The sequence below is a fragment of the Hibiscus syriacus genome, unplaced genomic scaffold, assembly GCF_006381635.1.
Source record: "Hibiscus syriacus cultivar Baekdansim isolate YM2019G1 unplaced genomic scaffold, ASM638163v2 tig00117034_pilon, whole genome shotgun sequence".
NCBI lineage: Eukaryota > Viridiplantae > Streptophyta > Magnoliopsida > Malvales > Malvaceae > Hibiscus > Hibiscus syriacus.
Window position 1 is genome coordinate 585,541 of NW_024063533.1, and position 20,391 is coordinate 605,931.

General features: G+C 36.5%; 2 pseudogenes; both read right to left on the minus strand.

Annotated features, from left to right (window-relative positions):
- Positions 1-426: 426 nt before the first annotated feature.
- Positions 427-2,725, minus strand: LOC120196964 (annotated as a pseudogene).
- A 730-nt stretch (positions 2,726-3,455) lies between these two features.
- On the minus strand, positions 3,456-17,861 carry LOC120196963 (annotated as a pseudogene).
- Positions 17,862-20,391: the final 2,530 nt, after the last annotated feature.

Genomic DNA, 20,391 nt, shown 5'->3' on the forward strand with positions numbered 1-20,391 from the left:
AGCTGCTTTTCCATGCAGCTTTTAAAAGTTCCAATGCTTTGCCTTTTGTATCAACGCAACAGATTTTATCATCCCCAAACTTAATAGTCTTATGAACAGGGAAAAGAGAGGACCCCAGATTTTGTGGTTTCCGTGATTCACATCGGTGAAGAATACAATAATCCGTGCCATGTCCCCCTGAAAGGAACATCACTTGACCTTAAAACAATATTTGATGGCAAATGTCCTCAACATCCCATGTCTCAACTAATCATCAACCAACACACCGAATTTGATGTCGCTGTCTCTCATCTGATATACTGTGCACATCGGCCCCAACAGTAATGGAGGTATCGCTTTCTTTTTGCCAATGGAAACATACTAATATCACAGTTAACATTGATAGGAGATCGATTGCCTCAATGGTTTTGTAAAGCTACAGTAAGGTGACACAAGGAAAATGGTAGACATGCCTCTGCTTTGATTTCATCAGTGGAAATATACATGTATTATCACAGAGGTTATATATATACATATACACATATATGTATATATATATATATATACACGCAGAAGGATCAGGGTCGTGATATAAAAGAAACAGTAGAGGTAGTAAATAGCACCTCAGAAAGTTAAAAACTCCTAGTTAAACCTAATCCATGATATATTTTACTCTATTGATTCGCACTCTCTTGGACAGTGATATCGAATGGATGCAAAGTTCAACTGGTTTACTTGCTTCCGGTGTAGAAATCATACCTCATGCCGACGGAAAGTTAGCAGCAGGTGTGCAAGATGCAGCCCTCTGTTGGATGTGGTTCATACTGAGTTCCATACTCCTTTGAACCATGTCTTCCAGTAATCTCTTAGCAGTTTCAGCAGCTTTATCAGCTCCATCTACATGGGCAGCGATATCATAAACAATTTTCTCCAGAACCAACGAAGACAATTTCTTTTCTTTAGGAGTGTCTCTAAGCAAATCCAAGAGAGTGCGGGCTCTTTCTTGAGCTATGCTGGTGCCCTCTACAGTCAGTCGTAAAAGCCCCATAAATTGCACCTCCATTGAGAATAAGTTCCCTGTATTTTTCTCGGCAGCTTTGGCACAACGAAAGCAAAGCGCCGACAGCATGTTGTGTGCTTACATGAGAGCCATCTTCCACAGTCTCAACCAAGGTTAATATCCCACCATCAGAATCAGTCATTGCGACCCGACCTTCTTCGGATTTAGAGAGGATTTCAAGTAGGGCAGTTGCTTTTTCAGCAAATTTTGAATATTTCTTGCATTCTTTGAGTAGGTTGATAAGTGGGGAAACTGCTTTTGCATCGAGAATTGGAATGGAATTCTGTTTGCAGGTTGATAGGTTGTGCAAGGCAGTGACGGCATCAACTTTTCCTTGAACATTTCCCGAACCAAGGATTTGAACCAGAAAGGGTGCAGCACCAGAGGCTGTAATCGCAGGCTTGTTAGGTGCAGCAGCTGAGAGTGTTAGTATTGCAGCCGTTGCTAATTCTCTCAAACCACTATTTTGCAGTTTGAGAAGCTCCACAAGAGGAGGGACAGCCCCTTCTGTCACTATATTGACCTTGTTTCTGGTAACATAAAATAAAAATGATAAACAATAAACTCGCTGCATATTCATAATTCAACATTAACAATTCGATGAACCCATGAAATGAGAGGACAGCAGCAACTAGCAAGAGTAAAAAAGTACAGAATTTCCCAACTACACAAGGAAAATGATACAAGCAAAAAAACATTCTGGAAATTTGTCAGAACCATGAATCAGAATTTTAAATTCTAGAACCGGGCAGAATCATCAACTTGGGCGAAGAAAAGGAAAATTGCATTGCTGGAACTCGAATGACAGTCCGTCATCTAATTGAGCTTTTGCAAACTATGCTAACTGGAGTACAAAATTTGGACTTCGGATAGAACCCTAAGCACATATTTATGCCTCTAAAAGCAAAGATTGAAATTTGCATCAAGAAGCCACCTTTCCATAGATTCTCATCCAAAACATCCATCTTTATATTAGAACCAAAACAATCTTAAAAAACAGAGAGCTATAAGACACCACTTGAATCAGCCCCCTCACTCAATTATTTTATATGGACAAAGACCAAATAGAGATGCAATAGAATCCCACAAAAATCAGTGAAGCTCCTAAAAAAACTAAAAAAAAATATATCCCATAGCCAAATACTCTCGAATTTGTAGAAAACTAACTGAGTTAATTGACTTGATAATTTACTCAAAGAACTTACAAATGCAAGCCTGCATCACTTCTCAATAATTATAACCCATTTTTCCCTATAGTAAAATTTACCAATCAAGCAATAAGTTGTAAAAAAATAAACGGAACTATAGAATAAATCCAAAGATTTAACGACCTTTCATTCCTAACAGCAAGGTTGAGGAGAGCGAGAAGAGAAGCTTCACGTGCATCAAGATTAGGAGAGGAGAGCATTGAAACAAGTGGTTGAATAACCCCAGCAGCAGTGAATTTCGAACGTGTCTTAACGGAAGATTTTCTAACGTCTCGAGCAGCTTCAATCTTGGCCTGTAGATCTCCCGTTATGAGCTTCTGAGAAAGCTCGTGTATAAAGGCTTGTTTCTGGAGGTTCCAAGTCTCTTCTTCTTGGTCTTTGCCGGCGGCGGTCGTTGGGGTTGCTGGCGGTGTCTCCTCCTCCTCTGCCTCGAGACCCATCTTTCTTTTGGGGTTCTTTCTAAAAAAACAAGAGCTTATATATAGTTAATATATTTTATTTAATTGAATGGGATGATTATAAGTTAAATATTAAAATCTTGTTCTTTTACTGATAATTTATTTACATTCTTAAGATGTAAATAATTAAATTCAATTTTTTTTAAATAATATTTTTTATTAATACCACTTAATATATTTTATAACTTTTTCCAGATTAGAAGATATATATCAATTTATCTTTAACATTAGATATTCTTGATTTATTATCATCATACAACTAGTAGATGATTAAATTTATTGGGTGTAGATCAATTGAGAAAATTTTGTAAATCAATCTGATTTGCATCATCGTACTGTAAATTTGTCGGGCGTAGATGATTAATTTTTTGTAAATCAAAAGTACTAGTGGTTTACAAGTGAAGCTAGAGAAAGAGCCACCAACAAATACAGCTTTACTACTTGTGCAAGCCAAAGAAATCAGACAACCACGCTTTGACTTAAGACATTTAGGACACAATTTAAGCCAAAAGCCTCAACTGAAATGAAACAGTTGAAAAATGGTTGGGCTTTGCTTGTAGCAGTTACAACACTTGAGTTCACTACATACTTTTCTTGCTATCAAAATCAACTTTACAGAACCCCCTAAACCTTAAAACAAAAGCAAAAGTTTCTCACCCTTAATAGTAAATGCTAAGAGTTCAACAACTTGAAAAGGAAAACATGAGTTTTTAACTATGAAAACGAAAATTGGGTAAACACCAGGCACACCTGCACATGCCTACCTTCACTAACTTTAAACCGTCAAAATCAGTTAAAGGCGAAACCGAATCTTTTATGCCCTCAACCCGAGCAAACAGAAGATACCATTGGCTTCTTTTTTTTTTTTTTTTTTTGCCTCCTTGAACAGAATTACAATCTTAACTCAGGCTAATGGTGTATCTTCTCAATGCTCCTCTCCATTCATACCTGTTGGAGTTCCCAAAAGTAGCACAAGATTGGAGACAATGAATTGTTTTGTTTGCTTGATTTACAAAAAGAAAGAAAAAAGGAACATATCTATCCTTGTTTCAGTAGTTATTGGGCCAGTTCATCTGTGCATGTTGAGACTGCTGATAAACATTGGCAGCAGGTCCTCCCATGTCAACAGCCCTGGCCATAGTCTGAGCCTGCTGTAGAAGAGGATGAACACCTGCTGCTACTCCTTGTGGATGACAGATACCAGCGAAGGAGCCAGGACCAACCTGTGTTGGAGCAAATGTTACATTCTGACTCTGAGGAGGAAGGTTATAGAACGAACTAGCTGCCAGACTGGATATATCTCGACCAGGGGGAGCAATCCATACAGCTGAACCTTCATTCTGCAGCAAAGCAAATATGTGGAAAAAATTATCATAGAGGGAAAAGAATTTCCTTTTTATTAAAAATAAAAGACACCTAATAAGCTTGTCAAGAATGATAAGGTCAAATGACATTCTTCCCAGACCTATGTTTATCCAATCAGAACAGAGAATGCTCAAGGAAGACAGGTGCAGATAAGTATATTTTGTAGAACCATAACAGAATTAAATCACCCGATGAGAACGTGATCACCATTTACGCATTAAATTAACATGAATTTAATGCATCAATAAGGCAGTCTTTGGTCCAAAAAGGATAGGAATTTATCTTGATCAAGAAGCAGACTTACCAACCACCCCAAACTGACCCCTAAACTCTAACGAACAGAAGAATGGACGCTTGCAGGCTTCTCAAAACAGTAACATAAAGAGATGGAAAAGGAAAGCAAAATCATCCGGGGATGAATTTAAAATTCAATTTCAAACGCCAAAGACAATTCCCAGCTGCAAAGAACTACTTTAATTGCCACACTGACATAAGCAATTGAGATGTGAACCAAAAGATTGTTCTTACATTATTGTCTTATTTCATATATGTAGTCCAAATATATCCGTAGTTAGCAGTATACTCTATATTCTGTAATAAAAAAAAACTTGTGTCCAAGATACATAGAAAAATAAACCAAGAACAAACTCGGACGTGAACCTACAAGCAATTACAATTTTTGTTTCAATATTTCTTCAAGAAATTACAAGGAAAGACAAAAGTGGGAAAATGTTGCTAACCTGCTGCCCCATGATGTAGACATTGCTTTCCTCGAACTGCAATGCACCAAGATCCTCATTTGTGGTTGAGTTTCCAGCTGTCGCAGCAGAACTGGGATTATAACCAGCTGGGGCAGAGCCATATGGGCCATAGCCACTTGGCATTCCAATATGTGCAGAATTCGATGTATTATTTCCAGGTTTAAATTGAGGAAGAGAAAATTTGACTCCTGTGGTAGGTGCTGCTGGTGGTGCAGAGGGATAAACAGTTCCAGCTTGAGGTTGTAGAGGAAAAACACCATTGTTTATAAATTGGTGGATTGCAGGCGAAGGATAATAAATAGGAGAGTAAAGGGGGCATATTGAATGTAGTTTGGAGGATAATGAGGTAAATGCACCCCAGCTGCTGATCGATAGACAGGGACTGGTTGCTGAGTCACAGGTATAGAAGTTTGCATCGACCCAGCAGCTTGGGTTACTACTGGAGTTGGACTTGCTGTTGTCAGTACCAAAGTGTTTCCACCCTGACAAGTGCCAACAGATGCAAATAAGCTCCAAGTTCCAACAAAATTGAATTAATACACATTCCATATGCATGCATTTAGAGTTTGAATGCGTCCAGCGGTAACAGCATATTCAAATTCAGTATTTGTATGTAATACTGCACAGAAAGATTAAGTATAAAAGTAATCAACTGCCTTGTCTGACGATCATGTATTGATACCACTACAAGTTTCACTAAGTCCAATTCTCAGCTCACCCAAAAGGGCCCCCCCCCCAAAAAAAAAAAAGGAGGTTTGATTGTTGCCATAGCGAAACCATCTACCTTCTCAACAATAAACACCAAATAAGCGACACTTAGAAGTCACCAAGTACGACACTAAGGAAAGAGAATCATCTCTCTAGAATGTTCAGAACTATATTTCAGTAACTAAAAATTCTAGGCAATAGATCAAAGTCCAGTGTAACTTTGGTATATTACCTCAAACAAATTAGTCGATTAGACAAGGAAATATGCTTCATCCAACTCACAACAGATTGCATGATTTATTGAAAAAGTAAATATTTCTCTAGTAAAATACACTTTTTCCGTATAAAATTATGCAAGGTTCTTAATCTTAATCTCTGCAAACCTCTTGCGGAGACTGAGAAGTCTTTGGGAGAAGTACTGCAACATTCCCATTGTATTTTGTGGCAATTCCAACCGAGGGAAAGGGAGAAAGACGACCATCATTATCAGCACTTGAATGGTAGAACTGGGCATAATAAGTTGCTGGATCAAATGGCTGTTGAGCCTACATATCAAAGCATTAAATAAAACAAGAAAGAAGTATCAGAGCCTACAAGTGCACAACTGAAATTGACTTTATAGAAACAATATTATAGAAATCAGCAAAATGAAACGAAACTGAAACCGAGAATCTAACATAAACTAGTTAACATACGAAACTTTCTACTACTTTTTACATAAAAAAATCATGCTAAAAGAAGCTCGAGCTTGAATAATACAAAGAAAATAGTAGAGCAGCATTTATTAAGTAGGGGGATGCTCACAACAAAGCTTGAAAGGTGAGAAACTTCGTGTGCTTGAGATTCAGGGTTTTCAACATGTGCTAAAATAGGAGGGACAAGTCCAAAATTGTAGTTAGGAGGTGTATGGACCACAGAGTATTGATGGCCTCCGGAGAGAAATGCACTCTCCTGCTTGTTTTCATTATACTCTGGAATGGAACCAGAGACATCACCAGACAAATTTTCAGGAGCATGTGCAGGAGATTGTGGATGATCAGAGTAGTCTCCTTCCTCACTAGTTGCCAAAGCATTTTGATTGCTAGAAACAGTAACATACAATAAAATAGCATGAGCCCAACATACAAAATCAAATCAAATAATAGCAAGATTGCTATCCCTAGAAAGGTTATCATTGCTTATTCCATATAAAAAGGAGTCAAAATTACTTAGAAGTCAAAAGTTAACAAACCTTGAAGCCTGTTCTTCTGAAGTTTCATCAAGATCTTGAGAAGCCTCAGACAAAGGTGTAGGACTCTTAGCACTCTCCTGACAACCAACATTGCTCAATGTTACTCCAAAACTAGCATCAAAACTTCCAAAACTCAGCTTAGTTCTTTCAGAATCTGGGACATGGATATGGTTTGGAATTATAACATGTCGACGTTGCAGGAGATGCAACTCCTCTAGCTTCTTCTGCAATTTTGACGTTGCTTCTTCGGAGTCAAGAACTCTTGAAACAGACAGCGAATGAGCACTGGCTTCAACTGAACTAGTAGGAACATCAGATGCACCAGCTGTTCCCGAACCCTGCCCAAAATTAGAGCTGATTGGCTTTGGTTTCCACTCCTTATTTGAACCAACTGTTGATGACATATAGGAGTTAATACTTTGCATATATTTATCAAGCCTTCAACTATCTTCAGGTAAGAACATAAAGTAGTCCAAACATTTGTAAACATCATCTAAAATATGTTCAAGAACACACATTTTCATTTACAGTTATCAAGCCATCGGTAAGTAATATGAAAAGAATGAAAAACCAAGTAAATTTAAGCATTTCAACTATCAATGACAGAACAAGTTCTCTGATTGAGGAATTAGAATCATCTAAAACTTCAAGTACAGCTGTCAAAATCTGATTGAAGTACTGCATAAACACAATTAAATATTATAATTACAAAAACAAAAAAGATGAGTGAGAGAGAGAAAAACGTAGAGAGAGAGAATTTGAAAGAAAAGCTAGTTTCTGATGAGAGTTGGTCGGCTTTTGTCGACAATCTCAGTAGGAGGGTTTCTCGATGTACTTTAAGGGATTTATTCTTAGTACATGGTTCTATTATGAGAGTCTTTATTCCCAAAGAAACTAAAAATCCAAAATACAAATTTTCCACCTTTGCTTTTGTTCATTTTAAGAGTGAGGTTGGTTTGAAGAGGGCTGTGGATGATTTGAATGGTGTTGTGATAGACGGAAGGAAGATCACTGTTAGTCCGGCTATATACAAGGATGGGCGTCCAAGGTTAGGGGGGAAGCATATTTATTCAAACAAGGTTTATAGTCAGAATAATGCAGAGTCCTCAACGTCAAAAAAAGCAGGAAACTCCAACAGAAGCATAAGGGACGACAGAACTTATAGAGATGCTTTGGTGTCACATAGAGATGCAATGGGAAAAAAAGACATGCCTTCCGATGATCACCATAGGAGGAGTGTCAAGAAAAATATTTTGGAAATGCATATTCCATCAGAAAGTTCAAGTTGGGCGAAGAGGTCTTTAACGGGGATTATCAGACATTCTTTTTAGGATGAGTTTATTCAGAATGCATTAGTTAAGGATGTTTATGATGTCCAAATTGTTAGATGGGGTTATGTATGGAACTCTTGCGCTATAGTTTTTAAAACTCACGAGGAGATGCTGGACATTTGGGAGAACAGGGAAGAGGCTTTTCTACAATGGTTTGATCGAGTGGAACCATTAATGAATGATGAGGGAGTTCCAATGGCTTTCTGTCTGGTGGAATTATTAGGGGTTCCTCTGTTATGCTGGAATGAATCTTTCTTTGAGAAGACAACTGGTAGATGGGGTACAGTGGTTGATATACATGATGCTACAAGGAAAAGAGAAGACCTCACATTGGCAAGAATTTTATTGAGGGTGGCTAGCCCCTTTGATGTTCCAGTTGTGATCACTCTTGGATCTTATGGAAGATCTTTCAAAGTTAGTATCAAGGTCGGATCGGCAAACGAATACTCAAGTTCTTTCTTCGGCAATTTTCCGGTGAAAGGTTCTGGTGGGGGATTTTTTGAGACGATGTTTGAGGAAGAGGATGACAGAATGTGGTCAGATAGTGGGGTAGGTGCAGCAGATGCAGTAGGGAAATATCGTCTGACAGTGGACAATTGAATTGATCAAGGAGTTTTTCCTGGTTCTGGAGGAGTTGGTGATGATATACAGTTATCTAGACTTTCCTTAGAGAGGAAAGACATAATGTGGGCTGCCAGAAAGTCAACATGTTGGAGTATAAAAGTAGGAGAGTTTACAGGTTTGGGGATTAGAAATTCAAATTTTTCGGCTGGTGGATCTCAAGCCCAATCTGAGGATTTTGGCCAGTCTGGGTCCAAAGGAATTACGGTTTTCCCTTTTGGGCCAGCATTTAAAATAAATAAGTTTGGGGAAATGGTTCATAATCCAGACTTAAAAGAGAAAGGCAGTAAAAAGATTGAAGTTTTGGAAAAGAGCCCAATGGAAGTGTAGTTGGTTAATGCTGAGATAGAAGTAGAAAAAGAAAAATTAAGGCCGGTTGAATTAGTTACATCTGATTCAGGGAATAATTCAAGGGGGAGATAACTACACCGATCCAGAAGTCAGATTAAACCAAAGAGTGATGTGTTAGAAACTAGAAGCATGGGCAGATGTAAAAGGGTCTACAGAAGGTCGAAGGAAAGGAGATATTGGCATGGGGATTTGCTAAAGTTAACGCCTGTAGATGATGGGGTCAGAGTTAGTCAGGGAAAGATTGATGCGGTTTTTAGTGCTAATAAACATCTTTGTTTACCACCAGTTTTGATTGCAAATGGGAGCAAAGTTTCTAATATTGACAGTGGCACAGTGGATGGGAGTGAGGTTAGGGAGATTGATGGCTATTTTTCAGAAGGAGACTGTTTAAGATTCAAATCTGGCTTGTTAATTAGAAGGACAAAAAGGAATTTGTTACGGGATGCCCTTGAACAAGTAAGCATTGATACAGCCTCCTCTTCAGACTTCTCGGTTCTAATGGAAGAAGCTCTAGCTACTTGGCAGGTGAGTGAGCTTCTGGGGGTGTCTTTTAAGGAAGGGAAAGAAGCATTTCTGGAGAAAATCATGGCTTTAGAGAAAAGTTTGAATGGGGTTAATTAAGGTGATGCTGGTAGAGGTTTTCAGTTTGCATTTTTCTCTTCTATGATGAAGTCAAAGTTAGTAATTTGATCATGGAATGTTAGGGGTTTACGGAAAAAAGAAAAAAAGAGGGTAGTTCAGAATTTAGTTTCTAGTATATATCCCACTTTTCTTTGGCTGCAAGAAACCAAGTCAGAGAAAATCCATAGGTCTTTTTTCAGAAGAAGTGGGATCAATAATCTAAAGGGTGTTTTAGAATCTCCTTCGATCGGATTATCAGGGGGTTTATTGTGTTGTTGGAACGACAATATTTTTGAGTTGGAAAAACAGTATGTTTGCAGGAGATTTATAGCAATTTTTGGTAAATTTCGGGATAATAATTACAGATGTGGTTTCATCAATGTTTATGGGCCATCAGTGGAGGAGGATAAACCTAGTTTCTTTGAAGAATTGAGCATGTTTCTTAGGGGGCAGAATTATCCTCTTTGTGTGGGAGGGGATTTTAATGTTTACTTACAAGTAGATGAGAAGGTGGGCATAGGTCAAAATAGAAGTTCTATGGAGATATTTAATCAATTTATCCTTCAAACTGGTCTAATTAATCTTCCTATGAATGGGGGTAGGTTTACTTAGTGCAATAACCAAGATAATTCCACTTTTGTAAGATTGGATCGGTTTTTGGTTGACAGTCAGTTCTTGGTTTCGTTTCCGGATATTGTTCAGTCACTACTCCCTAGGTCTGTGTCGGATCATAATGCTATAGTTCTTGTGAATAAAGGTGTTGAGTGGGGTCAAAAATCGTTCAAACTTTTCAACTATTTGATGGAGGAGGAGGGTTTTGAGGATCTGGTTAAATCATCAATTCAAAACTGCAAGAAAGCTCATAAAAAGGATGGTGTGTTCAGTTTACTAAGAAGTACAAAACATGCAATTAAAAACTGGGCTGGGAAGAGAGGTCAGTATCTAGCAACCATGATTTCTGAATTAGAAAAGAAAATTCAGCAGTTAGAGGTTGATATTCAGCAACAACAAGGTGTTATTGACAGTGGAGTTTTAGCAGAATTGAAATCTCACAGAGCAGAATTGTGGAATCTTTATAAAATTCAGGAGCAGATTTGGTTTCAGTACTCTAGATCGAAGTGGATAGAGGATGGGGATCGCAATACTAAATTTTTTCAGATGTGTGCTACAGTCAGGAAAAAGAGGAATGCTCTGGTTTCTCTTAAATTTAGAGGTGATTAAGTTGAGAACCCGAGAGCTATTAAGGCCTTAGTAAAAGATTATTTCTTTAAGATTTACAATGAGCGATCTAAATTAGAAACTGATGATATAAGGTTGGATTTTTCCAGAATTACTGTGGAGTAGAGTCAGTTATTAGGAAAGGAATTTTCTGAGGAGGAAGTTTGGGGAACTTTGAAGTCATGTGACAGCAACAAGGCTCCGGGGCCTGATGGTTTAAATCTGGGATTTTTCAAAAGGTTTTGGCAGGTCATTAAGAAAGATATTATGAAATTCTTTCATAATTTCTACTTGGGGAAGAAATGGGAACATGGAATAAACCATACTTTTATCACTCTCATTCCAAAGAACTATAACACTGATGGCCTAGATGATTTTAGACCTATTAGCTTAGTTGGTGGGCTATACAAGATCTTGTCTAAGTGTCTATCGAGGAGACTTAGAAGCGGTATATCAGATTTAATCAGCCTTTCTCAATTCGCTTTTATCCCCGGTCGACAAATTTTGGATTGCTCCTTAATAGCTAATGAAGGGATCGATTTTTGGAGGAAGAATGGATTAAAGGGTTGTGTTTTCAAAGTTGACTTCAAGAAGGCTTATGATACAATCGATTGGCCTATTTTGTTCAAAGTAATGAGGAAAATGGGCTTTGGTAATACATGGGGAGGTTGGATTTCGAAATGCATCACAACAACTACTGTTTCAGTATTGATGAATGGGGTTCCGACTAAGGAATTTCCAATGGCTAAGGGTCTTCGCCAAGGTTGTTCCTTGTCTCCTTTACTATTTAATATAGTGGGAGAACTTTTGAATTTATTGATTCTTAAGGCAGTTTCAAAGGGGCTATTTTCAGGTCTGGTCATTAGCAGGGAGGGAAATTTTTTTTTGATAGGAATAGTAGGCCTCATTAAAAACCCTCTTCATGATTAACGGAACTTGAAAATAGTTCCTTAATCAGCGGAAGGAGGAGGGAAATTTTAATTTAACTCATCTTCAATTTGCTAACGATCTCATTATATTTTGTGGTGCATCGAAAAAAGCAGATTTTGAATGTGAAGAGGGTGCTCCGAGTGTTTGAAATTATGTCTGGTCTTCAGTTATATTTGAAGAAGTGTAAATTGTTTGGGATTAACTAGAATGAAGAGGAAATTAAGGATTGGGCAGCTGCGATTGGATGTTCGGTGGGCAATTTTCCTTCAGAGTATTTGGGACTTCCCCTTGGAGCACACAAAAATTCTAACAAACTGTGGGATCCAGTGGTACAGAGTTTTAATAAAAGGTTAGCGGGCTGGAAATCATCCACTCTTTCATTGGCAGGGAGGCTGGTTTTAATTAAATCAGTCTTATGTTCTCTTCCTACATATTTTTTGTCATTGTTCCAGGTCCCAGTTTTGGTCTACAAGTCCCTTAATTCAATTATGTCCAATTTCTTATGGGGATGAGGGAATGGGAAAAATAAGATTCATTGGATGAGCTGGTCAAAGGTTTGTAAACCAAAGATTGAAGGAGGTTTGGGGATTCCTAATTTAAGTGTGGTAAATAGAGCCTTATTGGAGAAATGGGCTTGGAGGTTTGCTACTGAGAGGAAGGCGGTTTGGAGGGAAATGATTTGTACTAAATACAAAATGGACTCATCTTTAATGCTGTTTGACAGTAATGTTTCCCCTAAGTTCTCTTGGATTTGGAGAGCTATGGTGAGTAATCATTATAAAGCAGATTCTATTGGCTGTAAAATCAGGAGTAAATACAATTATAAAATTGGAAATGGGAGAATTATTCGATTTTGGCAAGACGTTTGGGCTATGGATAATCCTTTAATGGTCATTTTCCCTAGACTGTTCGCTATTGCAGTAAATAAAACTGGTAAATTATTCCAGTTTGGGGAATTTAGCTCGTGGGGCTGGTTTTGGAATGCTCAACTGAGAAGGAATTTGAATGACTGGGAATATGAGCAATGGACAAATTTAATGGCTATCATTTCGGTCTTCTCTATTTCTGCTGATGGGCTGATTTGGAAGGGCTCTGGAGATGGGGTTTTCTCAGTTAAATCTTGTACTAATTTATGTTATTCGGGGAGTTCAGATTCGGAAGAAGCTCATTTTTGGAAGACTGTTGTTTGGAGGGGCTTGCTGCCTCCAAGAGTGGAGACTTTTCTATGGCAAGTGATTTTGCAGAAACTGCCAGTGAAGACAGCTTTGGTTAAACGAGGAGTAAAGGGCATAGTTGATTTGTTATGTCCTTTATGTAAGTTAATGGAAGAGTCCCCCTCCCATTTATTCTTTTCTTGTTTGGTTGTTTGGTCAATATGGAACAAGTTCATGTGCTACTGGAATATTCAGTCTGTTTTTCAAGTGGATGCTAAAAGTTTTCTTCTAGCATGGACAGAATTGAGGTCTAACTCTGTCATATGGTCATTTATTCCTGGAGTGGTTCTATGGACAATATGGAAAACTAGGAATTCTATTATGTTTGAAGGAGGGAAGCTAGATCAAGCTGAAATTTTCTTTTTAGCAAGGTTCAAGCTTGCTTCATGGATTTTAGCAAAAAATTCTCAGGTTTCTATCTGTAAGGATTGTCTTATTGCTGATCCTTCCTTAGGGGATTCTTGCTTACCATATTCTAATCGGATTTTATCAAAGTGTCTGTGGTCCCCTCCTCCCAAGGGTTTTATTAAACTTAATGTGGATGTTGCTACTAGTGATTGGAAGAGGAGTGGTTTAGGTGGTGTTCTTAAAGACATATCTGGTTCGATACTAGCATCTTTCAAAGAGCCTGCTGGTCCAGAGCCTGCTGGTCTAGGGCCTCCTACATTGATGGAATTGAAAGTTATCCTAAAGGGTCTGGTTTTCTTTGAATCTATTCAACAGAGATATAAGGAACGTTTGATTATCGAGAGTGATAGTAAGGTGGCTTGACTGGGTTAAGGACGTTGTTCTATGTCCTGCTGTTATGTTCATATTGTTAAAGATATTATTCAAAAACTCAGAGATTGTGAAGGCGTTATTAGATGGGTTAATAGGACTGCCAACCTAGAGGCAGATGCCCTAGCTAAGGCTGGCATTGGTTAATCCTCATGTTATTTTTAAAAGGATGTTTCTTTTTGGGTTTTTTATCTCCTTAAGGGAGTTAGGTGTTGTATTCCTATGTTGATATTGTTGTTAATAAAATCCTAGGGCACTCTTTTCCTCCTTCTTCTGATTAAGGAACTATTTTTCAAGTTCCTTAAATCATGAAGGGGGTTTTTAATGAGGCCTATATTCTTGTAAAAAAAAACCAAGTAAATTTGTACTAAAGGTATCTTAAGCTTTAAAAGCTTTCCTTGTTGGTTCTCACACTTACACTATTATTTAAGGGATATTTCTATTTACATAAGGGCCAATCACCCATCCTTCTCAGTTAAAATGACGATTTTCATTCAAACTTGCAACAAACGTGCTACAAATTCTGTTTTGCTCAAAGGAAAAGGTGACTGATATCCATTTACCAAAAATAGCTATAGATTCCAATGATTATAAGAGGTAACATAGTGAGTCTGAACATCTTTAATCAATCAAAAAGTGAGTCTGAACATCTTTAACTAATCCCATCTCCAAGAAATATCGCACATATCTTGATATCTAGGCTAGATCGAGACAACATAAGCAACCATGTACAGTCTAGCAAAAAGCCAAAAATCCGCTTTTTCTGTGTATCAGAAGGATTATAGCACAAAATCCACAATGTTTCTCTGGTTTTACCCAATTAAGCCATAAAACCAACAAGATGCCATCTAAGTTTCATCAGAAATTACCAATATATAAAAAAGTTACAAAACAGAATTGATCGAGACAATATTCATTCCAAATACCTTTCTGAGGGCCAATTACTTGTGAGCGGCTACCATAATTGGATGAAGGCCGACTTAAAAAGGAACCATGGGTTGCAGCATATGAAGGTTGGGCAGACTCACTCGACAGATTTTCACTACTCCAGAAGATTTGCTTGGCATCTTTCCTTGCATGAAAGTTCTACTAAGCTCAGTAACTGCCATAAGTAATAGAAAGAACTAATCAGATTGATCGGTATAAGGAATATAAGTCTCCAAAACTGTTTTTTTTTAAGAACAAAAAATCCGACCAGAAGCTAATTTTCTTTCAGTAGGGACCACAGCATTTGGTTCTGCAGAAGCACTGTCACCTTTCATGTTTGATTGTGCCCAAAGTGTCGGGGGGCTGAGAATCACTAGATGGAACTAGCACAGGGTCTGAGGACGAGATGCAGATTGTTGAGGAAGATGCTGGAGTAGTTGACATGGAGCAGCCACTAGGGCTTTCTGCAGGTGGACCATTCATGTCCCCACTTTCAAAGACAATGGTGGGTTTGTTTATTGCATCAGCAGGGGATGGTGTATTCCCGTACTCAGAGCTCACAACAGATGAGTTTTCCCAAGGTTGATTAGCAGCATTTCTTGCAGGTGCAGAGGAGGTTTCAGCCGCTACATCAGTAGGACCATCGGCCATGATAGGTACAGGGCTATAAGACAACAAAGAAAATATAACAAACAGCATTTAATTGAAGCCATATTTAATCAATAGACAACAATAAATATAACAAGAAAATATATAAGATAACAGATCTCCAAATTCTGGCCACCTGGCTACCAAAGTTGATTTTTTAGTTTTTGTCTCCAGTGAGGCTGATGAAGATTGACCACTGCCTTTCTCTGCAACTTGATTTGTTCCATTATCTCTCCCAGGACCAAAACTCTTGGAAAGACCAGTTTCTGAAAAGATAAACAGGCAAAAATTGCATGAAGATAATTGTTGACAATAATTCAAAATTTAAAAAATCAAGCAAAAGGGTCTTGGAATTTTTTTTTAATCAAACTGAGAGAGGAAAGGGAAAGGGAAAAGAAAAAACACATCTGATACTCAACAAAATTGCAAGGGAAAGGGAAAAGAAAAACTTGTTTAAAACGAAATTAGTGAACTTGTTTGTTGACCTCGGACTCAATTAGTTACATGGCTGAAACAAACACAAGTATGCAGCACAATCAACTCATCATTTCAGAAGCCTATACCTATTATACAAGAATTGATAATGTTAAATAGATTTTTGTTCCAAGTGTTTACCATGTGCTGCATAACGAGGTGGGAAATTTCCTCGGTCACCCCTACTCCCCTTTCCCTGTGAACCAGATCTCCACCGGGACTCTGCAGACTCTTTGTTGTTCAAACTCTGCAACAATGAGTAAAAAAAATCATATGAATGGCAATGATTAAACAGAGTCTGAACCAAACAAAACAGGGGGAAAGCTTTCTTACTGTACTATAAAGGTGAAATAAAAAGCATTCTTGACAAACTACTTCCATGTAGTATCAACTCCCCGCCCCCAAAAAAAATAAAAAAGAAGCATGTAAACACTATGGCAGATCAACCTTCTTCAAATTATGAACCCTGCTTCACCCTCTCACCCTGCTTCCTATACACCCTAACCAATTCACCTCAAACTCTCCAACCTTGAGGAAAACCTTATAGGCAAAATAAAATTTCCATGGGTAAAACAATAATTGGTAGGAGTTGTCTACTTCTCTTTATGATTTGCTTATCACCGCAACTTTTCCAAACCAATATCTTAATTCTTAACAACAAGAAGGTTAACATTGCCAAAATAGAAAAATGCAGAACTTAACAGCAATTCGAATAGAGATAAAATTCTTGTGCAATATGCAGTGGAGTCTCTTACCTCTTTTTTCCTTTCACGTTTTCTTTTGACTTCACGAAAAGGATCTGAAGGGCAATATAAAATATGTTATCTATTTGGAATAAAACCCTGATAAGCAAAATACATTGTTAACAAAGGATTGCACCAAGTAAAATGTTAATATACCAGCAAAAAGAAGTTACATAGGCATAAACAAGAGAGTAACATCGGCTAAGAACAATGTATATCTGACATGACAGCTTCGCCCGAAACAAAGCCATGCCTCAAAAGTAGAGAAAACCGATAAGCTTACAGCACATAGAAGGCCAAGATATGATAGCATTTCTGAACTATGTAGCAAACTGAAGAACTACAACATCACAATATAAACTGAAGAAAGCTAGTAAGTCTTGATATACAGATTAAACCAACACAAACAGTAAAACTCCAAAGGGTTAAGAAGTCGCCCTTTTGTGCCTCAGAATAAGATAAGGGCAAAGAAAATGAAAATACTGGAACAGAAAATGATAGCTTCATAAAAGTACCAACAGAGAGTGTAACTAATGAACAGAAAGCGGGAAAATTAAACAATGAGCTTCAGAAGAATAAAATTTGCAGCATACAAGACTATTTAGGAGGCAATTTAATCAAAGTCTCGTTTCTAGAGCTAAGTAAAGACCATAGAGACAAATTAAATCCCTAACCCTCGAAAAATGAAAAATAACAAAAGAAATCTGAAAACCAGCAATTTGCTAAGAAAAAAAGAAATAAAAAACCAAACCATGCATTTACAGGTACACATAACATAAATCAAAATGTAATAATACCATGAACAGTACAAAGTGCAAACCATTATAGAGTTTTTTTAAATAAAAAAATAAACTACTACAGTCCCAACAACAAAACCCAAATCACCAAAAACGAAATTATGATTAAAGACTCGAGGAAACAGATCACAACAAAAGATACAAAAATAACACCCCAAAAAGTATAAGATCAACCCCATTTTAGTAGTTAAAAAACTATTAAAAATCCAAAAAAGAAGTGGAAAACTTAGCTAGAAAGAGATTTGAAAGCAGAACATGAAGAGAAAGGAGTACCCTGAAGAAGGAGTCTCTGAGCGGTTTCATTGGGATCCATCGAACATTCTTTAAGCATTGCATAAATCTCATCTTCACTGTGATTACCCGTGATCTCTTTTATGTTTTGGATCGTTTTCCTCACGCTGCTCGGAATTGATGAAACCCTAAACCCCCCACCGCTCATCTTCTCAGGAAAATCGGTTTTCCTTTCCTTTCCTTTCTTCACCACTTCCCCCTTCAAACAAAGCTCTTTCTCCTTGCCTTCCCCTTTGTATTCCACTAGCAACTATATTTTCAGATTATTAGTATGAAACAATAATAACTGTTTTGTGTTTATTTTTTAGAAGTGTATAAATAATGAGAGAAATGGAGAGTAGAGACGGAAGAGAGGTACTCAAGAAAAAAAAAGCTAGGAAGAAATCAAAAACTTCAAATGGAAAAAAAATGTGGGTACTTTTCATTGATCTAAAAATGAAAAGCAAGAGGAAAGTGAAAGGCTGAAGGGGAGGAGGGAGCAAAATGTAGACTTTTTTTCCCTTCTTGTGTTCACTTAATTTACATTTTATTTTTATTTAAAATTATTTATTTTTTAATTCTTTACGTTATTATAAAATAATGTGTTTAGATAATTTTTAATTCGTTTAAGTGACTTTTTTCTATGTTGATAACATCTGAATTAAATAAATGTTCTTTAGGATTAATATTCGATTGAGTTGAGTAAAAAAATTGAATCAGTCGAGTGTATGAGCATTATTTTATCATTCAAACTTCATTTTAATTGAATCAATCGAGTGTATGAGCATTATTTTATCATTCAAATTTTATTTGAATTTTTTTAGTCGAGTCAAATTGAACATATGTGTTCGATGTTATTATTTAGATTTAAATTATAATTATTTATAATGTCTAGGTGTTAATTGGTTCTATATATAACTCTCTTTAACTACATTCGATTTACATATGTATTTTTTTATAATACTTTTTACATGTAGAGTAAGATTTAAATCAATTTGATAAAATGTAAAAAGTTTGAGAACTAAACAACTTCAAAAGAATTTAAGAATTATGGATTAAACTAATAAAGTTAGGAACAAGAGGGTCTTATTGTGTCTTTATTTATACACATATAAGGTAGATTCCATATATATAATAAATATATTTTATTTTTTATCGTCTTATATAACCGTGTGTTTAAACGTGACAGACATATATTAATTAGGTTAAAATAATTTCGACCTTTTTTTCTAATATTATGACATGAGTGTGTTTAAATACATGCACTAGTAGCAAAATTAAATTGAAATATATTGCATACCTTGTAAATATATATGTCATAACCATTTTTAGGGTGAAACAATTAAATATTGTTTTAAAAACGTCACAACTTTAATTTTGAAAAATAAGAATTTTGAATTAAATTGAATATAATTTGAAAAAGAGTATCCATCGACCTTTGGTTAGGTATATCGAATACCTAAAAACGTCTTTTAAAAATAATTTAAGAAAATCATTTTTAAGATAAAAATCCGGTCTGCGTTTACAAAGATTCGATTAAACGGGTTCGAGAGCCGGTTACAGTCAAGGAAGGATTAAAACCCTTGAACTGCCCTTTCGGTACCATTTAATTTGTTGGTTGTCTTAATTGCGAAAATTGAAATATACAAATTCAATTCGAATTACATACCTTTTCGTTTGAAATTACTACTGAAAAATCAACGAAATATTAGATGGTAAACTAAACTATGAATGCTAAACAAAAAGAAAATTTTAGAATATTAAATTAAAATAAAAATATATAAAAATTAGGAAATAATAATAATTTTTTATTCTAAAAATGAAGAAAATGTTAAAGGATCTCCTAGTAATTAAAAAAATACCAAACACACAAAATTAGTGATTAAAATAAAATTATTATAAAATTAAAAGACCAAAATAAAATAACATAATTTACATTAGTGACCAAAATAAACATGCATAAATTTCTAGGCCAAATTCGAATAAAAATAAAAATTAGTGACTAAATGTAAAAATTAAATAACATTAGCTAAATCATAAATTAATAGTGACTAAATTAAAATAAAATAAACAGAATGAAAAAATTGCAATAAATTAGAAACTAAAGGTCCAGTGATCAAAATGCAATAAATAATAAAACAAATACTTAATTATAACAAATATATAGCAAAAATAATGACTAGATCGAAATTTAATAAAACCAATATGCATATTCGAAACAATAACAAAGTAATAACCAGAATGCAAAAAAAAACTAAATACAGGGAATTTAAAGTGATTTTACCCTGACAGTGACCAAAGCATAAAACACTCTGAAACTGGGAGGACTTTTAATACGACTTGACCCTAAATTAGACAAACAAAGCATAAATATCCTAAAAACTAGGGACCTGATGCATGATTTACCATTTTTATATACCAACATAATATATCCCCTGTTTTACGTGAATCAACCCAGAAACCTGCAATCAAACTCTCTTGCCCGCTGTACCCCGATTCCGTCTTCAGTGGCCGTTGGCCACCAAAATTTACCGGGAGACTCGTCTCGATGTGATGGTCACGGATCTGGGCTCCGTTTCGTCAGGGGGGTGCTCCGAACGTCGTAAAATGACCAAAGACCGCTCGGCTTTTCAGGGCTCCGATCTTCGCCGTCCGCCGTTGGATCGAGGCCAAATTTCAATATGATGCTCCCCTCCTCA